Source organism: Macrobrachium nipponense, chromosome 13 (assembly GCF_015104395.2).
Source record: "Macrobrachium nipponense isolate FS-2020 chromosome 13, ASM1510439v2, whole genome shotgun sequence".
Classification (NCBI taxonomy): Eukaryota; Metazoa; Arthropoda; class Malacostraca; order Decapoda; family Palaemonidae; genus Macrobrachium; species Macrobrachium nipponense.
Genome location: NC_087206.1, coordinates 44902338 through 44914837, shown reverse-complemented (window position 1 = coordinate 44914837; position 12500 = coordinate 44902338).

The following is a 12500-nucleotide window of genomic DNA, read 5'->3' as shown; positions in this document are numbered from 1 at the left end:
TGGAGTCAAGAGTATAAAGCCAAGTATTGCCTAATGTTCAGGATCAGTAAATACTGAGTTAGCAACAGTGCTTATAAACTGTTTTGGTTCTGTTTCAGTTCAGCCCCAAAGACGAAGTCACTTGTTAATGTGACATAGCTCTGCCAGTATTAGTGCTTTTCGTATTTACTGCTCGAGGGGTTGTGTTATCCGTAAACTGTTCTCCTTATCAAACCAACAGTCGTGTCGATCGATACCAAATATAGTAAGAAAATAAATAAATAAAAACTGATTTTACTTAAATAATGAACTATTAATATGATCAGGTGCTTGACCACCAATACTAAATTTACGATCTATAGAGTCAAGAACCTACGTGGAAATATTACTGAATCTGTACAGGCAGAATACCGAGCCCATGCTTTGGTGAAATAGCTGCAAAAATAGACGCATTGCCTTTCCTCGGTGTTCCATCGCAACAATGTCTTCATTTTCATTTGAAAAGTGAGGTTAAGCATCCTCTTGAATCAATGCGCCTATATTAGACCAGTGACGGTAGAAGTTCCCATTTAAGTTATCATCTTACCGAAAGTCTTTAAGTCATTCTCTTTGTCTTTGCTTTTGTGAATTATTCTACGGTTTATTTGAGCTTTCTCAGCAATCGAACTTGCTTCGTCCTCATAACTTTGGTCTTGATGCATCATATGTTGCTGCATCATGATCTCTGGAGTCAAGCAAATATCACCATCTCTCCTGGGTCTTTATTTCTTTATTATAGTAGTTAAACTGAACACTCTGACTCTTTGGCCGTCTGTGTGAGGGAGGAGACATATCAATCATTCCTATTTTATTCGGTTTACTCTCGGAACTCTTTGGAAGTCAGGATTGCTGGCTTGTTTGAAGTTCAAGAGAAAATCTGGAATGCCATGAAACACCGGAATGCTCGAGCAAGACAGAGGTGAAAGGTGTGTACAGAAGGTTACTGGGTTATTCGTGACTTATTGGACAGGTGTATGACAAGGCTGGTAAAGAGAGTAGTTGACAGACGAACTCCAGTGACTATGATTTTATGCTTATTTTCTGAAGCATTCGCTACTTAGAAAAGGGTACTTACGAGAAATTATAATCTTCAATTTCGCGTAGATCTTTAAACATCACATTTACTCCAAGAAATGACAATAAGACAATGAATAAAAATGCCGAAGCTTTACCACGTTCGCCTTCAGCAGCGCCCTTACAAGAGCTTTTTTTTCTAAATCACAGTTCTTAAGAAGGATTAATGGGGCCCAAACGGCAGCGTTGATATTCTTAATTAGACGAAGGTTGCCACAACCGCGAGTTCGAATACTCGTATACCAGGTGACTCTCACTTTTTCCCTTTCGGTGTTTATTTTCGAGGAAGAGCGAATTGGATTTAAATGTTTATAGCTTAATACTTGAAAAAAAAATTACATGAATATGTGTGTCTGCGCGTGACGTGTACATGTATGCACGTATGTATGTATGTATGTATGTGTAGGCATATGTATATGTATGTATGTATGTATTTGTAGTGTGTGTGTGTCGCGCGAGCATGTAAATGAAAATGGAGCTCTGACAAACAACAAAACGTAGTTCACAGACTGCTGCAATACTAAGTTGCATGTCATTCAATGCTTGTACTTATTCTTAAGTGTTTATAAATGTTACGTGCAAAAGTAAAGGTTTGAGAACGGCATCCACAAGGAGTTTGTAAACGATAAATGATTTCAATATTCCTTATCAGTACAAATGAGAATTTGGAGCACCTAGAATATACCCTTTACCCTTTAGTAAATCATTTAATCAATTGTGCCTGGGAAAAGCAAAGTGTCGCTTTTATCGTCGTATGAGAAACGTTAAGTAATATGAGCGGCATTTCCCTTTTTTCTTCTTGCTGTAATTTTGACGTTTTTCCGTTGATAATAATTATCAGTGAAGAGTAGGTAAGTAGCATAGCGCAATTCATTTTTTCCCTGTTTAACGTTACTCTATTTTATTATTATCCGGTCCAATCCAATCATAAAGGTGCGTTCACACGGTCGAATAATGTCCGACGGACAAACATTATTACCAATTTTCAATTATCTGCCTGTCTTTGCCTAGTGAGCAGAGTAAAAACAGTGGTATACAACCTCATCTGGTACCACAGTTTGTTGCCAGATCTACTTCCATAGTTTCAACGCTTATAACGTCATCCTGCTTCGCCTATGATATGGTAACAATGTTTGTCCGTCGGACATTGTTCGACCGTGTGAACGCACCTTAACTGAACACTTGACTTTCAAACACATCGTTGTTCGTGTAACGAATTTCAAAACAACGAAAACCTGGACGGTGCTTTTCATAAAGTCATATTTCAGCAAATATTATTCTAATAATATGTTCCATTTGAAGAAAATTGTCCGTTGTTCAAAATAATACCACATCTCTCACATTTTTTTTTCTGAAGAGAGCACAAAGTGAGCTTTGTTTATTCAGTCTAAAAGCAACCTTTCTGTTTTTTTTTTTTTCTTTTTTGAGAAATCCTACCGATTGTTGAAGAGCGTTATTTTGTAATAATGAGCTGCATGGCTCGTGATACGCTGCGCTAGAAACTGGCGCTGCCCGTCATGTCTCTTCCTACAGTCCCAAAACCCTACAACCTCGCCTCACCCAAAGTGGACAAACAGGTTTGCAAGAGGAAGGTGGATGTGGTCATGTCTCCCCTATCCTCCTGATTGCCTACCTATCCCGCCCACACCCGGGCCGGACAAACAAGATAGGTCCACTCGGATTTTATCATCATAGATGTCACAGCAAAACGCAGTGGCAAGATCGCTACAGACAACTTCTCAAAGAGACTTCTTCATGGCCTTTACCAGAAAAAAGCAATAACTGTTGCTCAGGTATTCTGAATAATTATGTCGCTCAGGTGAGATGACGAGAAGTTGTTCCATTTCTATGCTTCAGGGGACTTTAAAATGAGAAAATATATAGTGTAGAATATAGTTTTCACAGACAGTAATTTGTTTCTTAGCGTTAAAAGGGAAATACGGATTTCATGATTGTGGAAAAAGTGATCTATATAACATGTTTAATTAATGTACACTTACAGACATAACCAAAACAAGGCATAAGGCGCACGTCCGCCATCCAACCAAACAAACTTATAAGCAAGTGCATAATAAGATCAAGATTTGTCCAAGAGGATCAAAGAAATGTTAATGTAACCGGCGATTAAATGAGAGATACTATATCAGCCATCAAGTAGATGTTAATTTGCATGTAGGACGTCTTTAGTCACAATACGAGCCTGCTAAAGCAGAGAACTTCCATCCTCGATGCAAGTTCAAATTTCTCATAGGATGCAAATCCTGCAAGATATCATTTGATTTCCTATTACATCAACATTCATATATATATATCACATGAAAAGCGATTTCCAATGTCATTATCTATATATATATATATATATATATATATATATATATATATATATATATATATATATATATATATATATATATATATATAAGAAAAATGTTATGATGAAAAATATTCAGTATTATTTGTCTCGATACGTTGGAAAAACAAAAGTAAATAGGTTAGATGTGAGCATTTTTTTTTTTTTTTTTTTTTTTTAGAAAGATCAGTAGAATATATTAATTCTGGTGGCTTGTTTTTATTGCCAGAAGGCCTTTGACAGTGTCCGCAGACCAATATTATGGAAGGTCCTTAGGTCACAACGACACCCATGCTAAATCTGCCATGTTAATTGGAAACATCCAGTGAAAGTGCAGATGCAAAGTTAATGTTGACGGGGTTATGTCAACTGAATTTGCTGTAAATATTGGGGTTCTAAAACGAAATGTAATTTCAACGTTATCGTTTTCCTTTGTCATAGATTCATAATGAAAAAAGCGGTCTGTGGTGGAAGAAAGGTTTAGATTGGAGTAACGATAGAAAGTTGACGGACTTAAAATATGCTAATGAAACTGTTTCCGTCAGCAAAATACCACAATATTTACAAAGTTTGCTTGATATAAATCGCCATATACCTATAGAGATGGGACTCAAAATAACTCTAAGAAAAGCCTGAGTAAGGAAGATGGAGTATGGTCAAAGAGATAACTCGACATTAGATGCAGAAAGGATCAGTGAGGTTGAATCTTTTAGGAACAGTGATATAAGTACAGGTTCTCTTACGTTGGAATTTAATGAAAGACTGAAAAAGACAAATGAAGTCATGGATTTGCCGAATAAGTTTGGAAATCAAATAGACTGAGCTTGATGTACAAGGAAAGTATGGTCTGCATTACTATACAGACATAGATCATTGTATGACAGTGCAACTCATCTAAAAGTTTTGAAAATTACACCGTATAGTAAGTACAGAAATTCCATATGTAGATGAGATCATGATGACAGGGAAATGGATATGGCTTTGACATGTCCTTTGCACGGGTCTCGGGAGAATAAATCTGCTAGAGTCAGCCACTGAATTCCCATGGGCACCAAAACAGTACGAAAAGCCAGACTTATTTGGATAAGAACTTTGAGAGAGTAAGCTGGAGATGAATGAAGATTCCTGGAAGATCAAAACAAAAAAACTCAGGGAAGACGTGGGTGGTGACATTTCAGTGAAGCCTCACGCCGAGATGGAGGGGATCATTATGATACATACATACACACATACATATATGTGTGTGTGTGTGTGTGTGTGTGTGTGTGTGGAACTTTAATATTAAGTAAGGTTTTGCTAATTGCTAACCAGCAAGATTACATATAGCGTAGCTGCTCAAAGAATTCATACAATAAATAAGGGGCCTATATGTGATCGAGTTAACACTGGGGAGCAGACGTGGGTTAATGGGACCTCCTGCAAAGCAACTAAGCGAAAATGAAACAATATGAAAGATGAATAAGATCAGTTGAATATAGAATATAGGCCAAAGGCCAAGCACTGGGACCTATGAGGTCTTCAGCGCTGAAATGGAAGTTGACAGTAAAAGGTTTGAAAAGTACAACAAGAGGAAAACTTCGCAGTTGCACCATGAATCAAGCGTTAGGAGAGGATGGAAAGTAAGATGAAGAGAGAGAATATGATCGGAGGTACAGTAAAAGGAACGAAAGTGGTCGCAGTTGGGGGTCGAAGGCACGCTGCAAAGAACCTTATAAATAATGCCTACAGTGCACTGCATGAGGTCCACTGACGGCACTACACTCCTACGGGAAGATGGAGAGTTACCCAAGTTAGTTCAATGTAAATATATTAACTCTAACCAAGATCAGGATATTTCCGATTCTCAAAAGAGGGTCCTGATTTATGTTCACCTTCCGTTGCTTTGCAACGACATTCACTTATATTTCATTCTGGGAAAATTCATATGACGCAAGTGAAAGTGGCAGGAGCGGCGAACAAAGTATTTCTGGACACAAATACTGATGCCTTCTCAGATGGATGTGAAAGTGTTAGACATGTCAGCTGCTACGATGATAATGATTTGCTGCTACAGTTGGCTGGTCAGGTTTTATCTACTGAAATAATAATAATAATAATAATAATAATAATAATAATAATAATAATAATAATAGTAAAAAAGTAGCAAATGCTTCGGATTAAGCTAATCTATCGGAATCCCCAAGTTGAAAATACTTCAGATTTCGAATCTCGCTTTTACTCTCAAATGAATACTTGGCGCCGCACAGTAACCCTCATAGTAAAGAACTCCAAAATGTAATACTTTACGAAAGCGTAACTTATGCCGGCAACCGTGGTTATAAAAAGTTCTCCTAAAAATGTTGGCTATTTCATGGATTTATTTCAGACAACGTGGCTGATTTCTTTTCTCTTTCTTTCTTTTTATCACGCTCAATACGAAAGGATGCGGCTTGGTAAACCTCTATAGAATCTCATTAAACGGGATCTATCTTCAGAGCAAACCAAAGCAGAGAAGGAAAGGTGCCACTGCTCCTTGGCTAAATTATAGATCGTAAACAAAACAGCTCTTTTGCGCGTTGCAGCTGTCATGACTGGAGTACGCACGGTCAACAAATCATTGTGAAGGCTGTGTTCTTGCTTTTAGAACGCATCCTGTGTGGGTCATGGATAACCACTAGGGTAAAGGTCATGTTTGTATTTCACATCAGGAAATGGACGACTTGAAATCATTGCTCCACACACATGATAGATGTGAATATAGGCATATTACAAAATCTATAAATACATAAACCAGTTTTGAGCAAAAAATGTGTTACACCAGTCGATGCTTTGTATTGAAAACCGTGGTTTGAAAAATAGCCGTTTTCGTTAATTAGTCACTAAGGCAATTTACATGTTATGGTAGCAAATCACTCAATAATGAATATAAAAGAGGAAAACAGTCAATAAAAACGTGAACTGCATTATCAATGGGAAGTCAGTGTATAAGGTCTGAGACCCAAATACTGTCCAAGTCAAAACCTGGAGATACTTCCAAAGAAAAGACGGCTCGGTGCCTACTTAGTGTCACAAATCCAATGAGAGAGAGAGAGAGAGAGAGAGAGAGAGAGGAGAGAGAGAGAGAGATATGCAAAAGCACTGGGTAGAAATATGACTTACAAAGATCATAAAGTACATTACAGGGTTGGCCATTTCAAAAAGCTAAAAGTTCACCTAACCAGTAAACATGAAATGTTGTAGTAGTGAAGAGTCGAAAGAAAGGGCAACCAACGAACTTTCAAGTTGTAACTTCGGGTAGGAAATAATAATTCTACGCGGTCTTTAGTTTGAAATCTTTTTGAATACCATAATGTCACAGGTTTAGAGATTTCCTAGGCATAGCACGTCTCAAACCCATGTGGGCAGTTGGCCAAAAGATAAGGCAAGAATCCCAATTTGACGTCGAACTTTAATGCCAGGAAATGGCATCAATCGTATGTTCTAAATAAACTGATTGCCTTGCAATTTCTTTTATTGCTTATGTATAAACATCAACAAAAAGCGTTCTTATCAATTGGTGATTATTGTTCTCAGCTTTTATCACTTAATGTTTGCTTAAAGTCTGTGATAACTCTGTGCTTGCAACTCACCTCTTCGGGTTTTACGTTGACATCCAGTTGTCGACTTCAATGACCTTCCCAAGACATTTTAAGAATGCCCTGGTTCCGCAGAAAAGTAGTTAAACAAAATTAATGCTTCTCAGAACGCTTTTCAGTACTTTTTTTTTTTTTGTCCTTTGTGCTAATGCTCCTTTTAGGAGTACGGTTGCTGGTCGACATCCTGGAAAAGCACTTCAAATAGCATTAGAGTTGGGATTGCATTTGTAAACGTAGAATCCCTTCACGGAGCCGAAATTCGTAAAACCAATCTATGTGTTTTAAAACCGATTTCCAGAATCAGTATTAAAATTAAAACCAATCAAATGTTTAAGTCATTCCTTACAATTCAATGATGACCTAAAATAGAAATAGATATCGAGCTGGAATTTAGGCATCGATCGGAAACTTGGTTCCCTAACTCTAAACCTTCTCTGAGTATTGTCCATTCGTCATACGTCAATTTGTAACATATAGAGTCATAACAAAGATCTCTTGAAGTTCCTAAGAGATGATGAAAAGAAATGCCGAGAGATCACTGTTTGATCTCGCCATACAGGATCCACGTTGATAACAAAGAGAAGCTCACTATGGCTTTAATGCTGTTTGTCAATAGATCTATTTTCTTAGTTGGTGGTTAGGTACACACCTACAAAGAGAGTTTCGTCCTTGAAGCGCAACTATAACCCAGCTAACAAATGGACGTTGCTGGAAAGTTGCAGCCATGTTGCATTTACGTTGCAGTAGCGCTGGTTTGCACGTTTCAGCAACGTCAATATGTCGACTCCCAGGAACGTTACCGCAACATTGCAAGTATAACGTTGCAAAAGTGCAACGTTCACGAGATATTCATGCAACATTCATGTAAAGGCGCAAGATTATAAGTTGGATTTAAAAAAATACATAGGATTTGACTTCATTTATTTTCATACATAATCAACATACAAAATTTATTATCTGACAGGTTTACGGCAACCAGATCATCTCAGTAGTTTTTTTTTCTGAAAATATATAAAAAATATCAGTAGTTTTTCCAAAACATTTCAGTATATTACTGAGATTAATATTATATATATATATATATATATATATATATATATATATATATATATATATATATATATTATATATATATATATATATATATATAATAATAATAATAACTAAAAAAGGAGCCCATAAAATCATCAAAATATAGAGAGAAAAATGCTATATTTCAGAGATTGCTGTCTCTTTTCAGGTAAATGAATGAGAAAAGTTTACAGAAAAGGTGGTATTTATACCAAGAGGTCCATCCACAGGTAAGCCAATTTAGATCACCCCCACTGATAATCTTCCTATAATCTTCTTAAGCTTTGGTTGAACGAAAATCTTGTTGATCACATCTGAATCCCATGCTCCTTTTGAGATGTTCATTACCTGCCTCTCTTTTATTAAAGCCGATTCCATCATTTGACTCTTGTACTGGCAGTTGCTGCTATAAATTATATGTGACAAATCCAGTTTATTCTATGGTTATGTTCATATGGTTGAAAAATAGCGAGTTCTGTTGTCCATACCTAACTGACCATTTGTGTTGTATTAATCTCTGGGGAAGTGATTTTCCTGTAAATCCGATGTAAGATTGGTCACTGTCCTGGCATGGGATTTCATAAACCCCAGTGTCCTTGGTGGGTGTCTTTTGTTGGACGTTAATCAGGGATTTGGCTAAGGTGTTTGGGTAGGCAAAAGCAAAAGGGTTAGATTTTCCGAGGGTCTGAGTCACCATCTTAATCGTGTCCAGTTGTAGAATTTTTATTTTATTGTTGGGTGTATCTCCAGTCTTGTTTTGAGGAGGTCGGTAGAAAATTATATTTGCTTTGTGAATTGCTTTCTCAATTATATGGTCAGGATACTTTAAAGACGAAAGTTGCTTACGAATTAGTTCAAATTCTTTCTCCAGGAAATCTGGGGAACAAATTTGTAAGGGTCTTAAGAACGGGTTGCTGGCTACACCTATCTTGATAGCAATGTCGTGATAGCTAAAGTAGTGCATGTATGAAAGTGAGAACGTTGGTTTTCTGTATATGGTAAATTTGATTTCTGTCGTGTCTCTGATTATTAAAACATCAAGAAAAGGAATTTTGTTGTCTGTTTCCCATTCAACTTTAAATTTGATACTGGGCACTAATGCATTTAATTTTGAAAGGAATTCATTAAAATTGACCTACCTATTATCCCAAAATGTTAGAATATCATCTACATATCTCATCCGCAGCATGTTTTTTGGGTTTTATTGCATTCATTACAGTAGTTTCAAAATATTCCATGTACAGATTGGCTAAAACAGGACTTAAAGGACTACCCATACTACACCTGAATTCGGGTGTAGTAATTGGTAGTCCTTTAAGTCCTGTTTTAGCCAATCTGTACATGGAATATTTTGAAACTACTGTAATAAATGCAATAAAACCCAAAAGCATGCTGTGGATGAGATATGTAGATGATATTCTAACATTTTGGGATAATAGGTGGGGCAATTTTATGAATTCCTTTCAAAATTAAACACATTAGTGCCCAGTATCAAATTTAAAATTGAATGGGATACAGACAACAAAATTCCTTTTCTTGATGTTTCAATAATCAGAGACACGACAGAATACAAATTTACCATATACAGAAAACCAACGTTCTCACTTTCATACATTCACTGCTTTAGCTATCACGACATTGCTATCAAGATAGGTGTAGCCAGCAACCTGTTCTTAAGAGCCTTACAAATTTGTTCCCCAGATTTCCTAGAAAAAGAATTTGAACTAATTCGTAAGCAACTTTCGTCTTTCAAGTATCCTGACCATATAATTGAGAAAGAAATTCACAAAGCAAACGTAATTTTCTACCGACCTCCTCAAGACAAGACTAGAGATACACCCAACAATAAAATAGAAATTCCACACCTGGACACGATTAAGACGGTGACTCAGACCTCGGAAAATCTAACCCTTTTGCTTTTGCCTACCCAAACACCTTAGCCAAATCCCTGATTAACGTCCAACAAAAGACATCCCCCAAGGACACTGGGGCTTATGAAATCCCATGCCAGGACTGTGACCAATCTTACATCGGATTTACAGGAATATCACTTCCCCAGAGATTAATACAACACAAACTGTCAGTTAGGTATGGACAACAGAACTCAGCTATTTTCAACCACATAAATGAACATAACCATAGAATAAACTGGAATTTGTCACGTATAATTTATAGCAGCAACTGCCGGTACAAGAGTCGAATGATGGAATCGGCCTTAATAAAAGAGAGGCAGGTAATGAACATCTCAAAAGGAGCATGGGATTCAGATATGATCAACAAGATTTTCGTTCAACCAACGCTTAAGAAGATTAAAGGAAGATTATCAGTGGGGCTACCTTAATTGGCTTACCTGTGGATGGACCTTTTGGTATAAATACCACCTTTTCTATAAACTTTTCTCATTCATCTAACTGAAGAGAGAGACAGCAATCTCTGAAATATAGTGATTGTTTCCTCTCTAAGTATTTTTGGTGTTTTTTATGGGCTCCTTTTATTAGATGGAATTCTGTTGTAACCGAACATTTTTACCAGTCATATAATAATTATATATATATATATATATATATATATATATATATATATATATATATATATATGTGTGTGTGTGTGTGTGTGTGTGTGTGTGTGGTGTGTGTATGTGTATGGGTGTGTGTGTGTGCGCTTGTGTGTGTACCTACGAACAGTCCTGTGCCTAGCATATATTGTACTCATGCCTAACTTGACTGTTCGTGTAGGCTACAGTTAGCCTTGTCTTACATACATAACAGGTGACTTTTAACTCAAGAATCGACATTTTCATAAATTAATGGAAGAATATCATACATCCAAGCCTATGGTTGGTGGCATATTTGCAACTACATGCAAGATCATCGTGGTGTAATTTAGGTACGTAACATTACCATAATAATTCCTGCAACTTTGCTGTTACATCAAGACAAAAATACGAAAGAACACTACTAAGTGCTATGCTATAAACTAAGACAAGTACATGCCTAATACAAATGAAGAATGTAGGATTGCAAATGAAAAAGAGGGGAGCTGCACTCGTTTCTCTTATGTCGTCGGCTTACGTGTCTCGAACAGTAACGGACAGTGCAATTTAAATTTAATAGTAGTAGTAGTAGGCTTAATTTGCTTTTGAAGCTGCCCCCTTTGCTCCTTTTATTCCTCCTTTGTTTGTGTTTGTTGAAGTTTTTGTTTTTTTTGCCTTTTAATGCCATAAATATTTTATAAATTCCTTCTTTTCGTATCTAGTAATTCCTTCCACTCCCAACCTCTCTCTTCTGCGACACCCCTTCCATTGTTGTACCTATTGAGACACTTGTTTCTTTCGAAATATTGTTCTCTTCCAGCACTACCTGGGAACTTGAAAGGTCCACCCTTGACGAAGAAACAATAGAAGCCGCAGATCAGAAAAATCCAGTATGGTGGTTGTACACGGGGATGTAAGGACCAGAGATCGCCTTACAAATTAGTAAGGTGGGGACCTACAGATAAGTAGGAGTCTCTAATCAGGATAGACCTACGCCTGTATCTATCACCAGACCCAGCTTTCCGCCTCAAGTTGAGAGAGGCTCATCCAGCCTAATCTCCTGGCTTAAGCTAGAAGCCTATGAGCCCTTCCATAACAGACTCATACTCCAGACAAATCTCTAACTCATCATCATGGCCAAACTTGTGTGATCAGCAATTTAAATTGCATCCTACTTACTCCCTTCATTGGCAGCAAGAAGATACCAGCTTCCTCGACCCATATTACAACGAACGCCAAGTCCACTGACATATCAGGTAGTGCTGAGAGAGCTGTATTTTCGATATGATCCAATGTCTGTAATTCCAGTTCCCATTCGTAACCTACCTCTCCATCTCCATTCCTAAATCCTCAACTTCCCATAGAATTTGTTTCCCCAAATTCCCATTCCAGTGAAAACGTGACCAAGTGCAGTGACGTAATTATTTTATTGGAGCGTTATAGTCATATTTTGATAGGTGATTTTATTTGCATTCTGGCAACAAGCTTCGAGTAAGGTATCTTGCTTGAAACCTAGTGTAAAAATCAAATAAAGTTTTGCTTTGAGCTTGCACCTTAAAAGTAAAGTAAATTCTTAGCAATGTTCCTAGCCTTAGCCGCTACAACTTTGAATATCTTGCAGTGTACCGGCAGTGCTGCTGCGTCAAGCAACAGAGTTAAACAGAAACAATTGCAAACAAAGCATTTTAGTGATCATAGAAGCTATTATTTGAGTGCCACTTTGGTTCCAGCTGTTCAGTGTCAAACCAGTCGAAGGAAATCCTGTTGTTACTTTACATGTTAACTTTAAAATTAGTTCCAGGAAATTTAGTTATTACATCGTACCAGGTGTGGCACTAGT